The sequence below is a fragment of the Xenia sp. Carnegie-2017 genome, unplaced genomic scaffold (assembly GCF_021976095.1).
Source record: "Xenia sp. Carnegie-2017 unplaced genomic scaffold, XeniaSp_v1 HiC_scaffold_23, whole genome shotgun sequence".
NCBI classification, from domain to species: Eukaryota; Metazoa; Cnidaria; class Anthozoa; order Malacalcyonacea; family Xeniidae; genus Xenia; species Xenia sp. Carnegie-2017.
The window spans coordinates 18,038,695-18,040,833 of record NW_025813486.1 but is presented as its reverse complement, the minus strand read 5'-3'; positions in this window follow the sequence as shown (position 1 = coordinate 18,040,833).

Below are 2,139 nucleotides of genomic sequence, written 5' to 3'. Positions count from 1 at the left end.
TCACAGGTGAAAAGGTCAAGTTAACAATTGAATAAACACCGGAACATCTGCATTTCAAGAAGAAAAGGGTAGGACCGCAGCGAAGGGGTATTGGGGGCGTTTTTATGTAGGATTCGAATAATTCATTCTACACGTTAAACAATAGATGTTGATTCAATAAATAATGGTCTTTTGTTCAATTCATAATCATAAACTTTGCAATCAAAACGCATAATAGAAAATTTCATTTTTTTGTCTTTTAATTTGCACTTGTAACATTAGCCAGAGTGTCGCATAAAAAATGTGTTATCGGTCATCGGTGATTCAGCTTGCATCTTCACTTTTCCACGGATAAATCATTTTCAATTCCGCTAAATGCAAAAGAATAATAGCACGATGTGTTCAGCAAGGCCTTTGAAACCACAATACTTCGTGGGCAAGTAAACTGAGTCAAAAGTCCTCATGCTCGACTGTTGTTACATCGTTACTTCTTCGGAGTCAAACACGAGTAATTCTGTCCTTTCGCTCAAAGTCGCTAAACTTGCGTTATTACAAGCCTTAGACCCGTTTCAAACGTCGCATTTTGCATGAGTCAAATGAATTCAAAACAAAAGATAATGGAATTTTTATCTCATTTTCTTTTGTCTTTAATGCATTCGGCGCATGTAAAATGCAACGGTCAAAGTGCTTCGCAGTTTGTTCGTTGAGTGGTAAGACTAAGAGAAATCGTCTTTCCTCACGTCTGAAACTTTCTTGTTACTAGCTAACTTGGGAAAACCAGTGATTAACGATCAATAACTTAAACAATAAATAAATAACAGCATATGTTTTTGCAAAGCAATGGGTTCACTCAACCAATTCAAAAACAGAATTCACAATTAAACAGCTAAATGAATTTGTTTATCCATCCCTGACCATGAACAATGTCCGCTTCAAACACCATTGATGATTGTCAATATTCAAAAAAGTGACCTCAAAATGAGATACAATTTTTGTCAATGCATTGATTATTCCCTTCGGAGCCATGTTATTTCAAAGTAAACGCATGGTTATTAGTGATTAAATGTTCTCTTAAGCCTCGAGAGTTTTACTAAACCTCCCTCGGTTTGCGGGACATTTAATCACTAATATTCCAGAAAGCATGCGTTTACTTATAATCAATCACAGTTTTTTTAAACAAAAACTTAATGTCTAAGCTCGTTGTTTTTGTTAAGTAACTATTTCTAATATACATGCAGCATGCAGACTACGTAGATTCTTTATCATCCAACAAGAATATTTTATTCAAAGTGTTGACCTATGTATTTAACTATGAACCATAAGGTAATTACTCTAGAAATACCTGCTTTTATCAAATCATTTTATTTCTCCCATTCAACTACAACTTACCACGACATCTTCACAATTGTAATTTAAGTATTACTGCTAAATATCAAAAATTTCATGTTAAGATATTAAGAACGGTTTATCAATCATCAATATTCTATATAATAACCCCTTGCTTTATTTACGTCAGTGTTAGAAGCTTATACAAGATCACGTACAATAGCTGATATAGTAATACGACTGTTCAATATTACTAAGTTTTAATCGGCTTTCTTCTTTTAACGCGATCATTTCAGATCGAAAGATCTTTCCTATCAAAAAAACACCAGACATTTAAACCCTTATGGCTTCCCAAGCTTCTTCTCGTTACCCTCACTTGGGATCAATCTGCCTGCAAAGTGAGGGCAACAAAAACAAGCTTGGGAGCCTAAACAAAACAAGTGCTCTTGGCTCTATACAATTTATACCTTCTTTTAGCGTCAACACAAGTTCTCTTCCATGAATTAAAAGCCATGGAATAATTTCTTGTAGCAAATCTGTATCAATAATATACGCTGAGTCTGTATGATCTGCCTTAACCTTGCCACCAACAGCTTACTCAATTTTCTGATCGAAATAGAGAATTCTGGACTTCTACAGCTTGACATCCTCATTCGACAACTATCTATCAGATAGTGAGTAAACAAATTATTGTTGTCCTAAATAATTAGAGTTTCTGATTGGTTCAAAATACAATAAAGAAAAATATACGCGACATAAATAGATCTAAATGGCGAAACTATTGCTCATTAACTGTTGTTGGTTTTTTACTCAATTGGAAAGCTCATTTATATT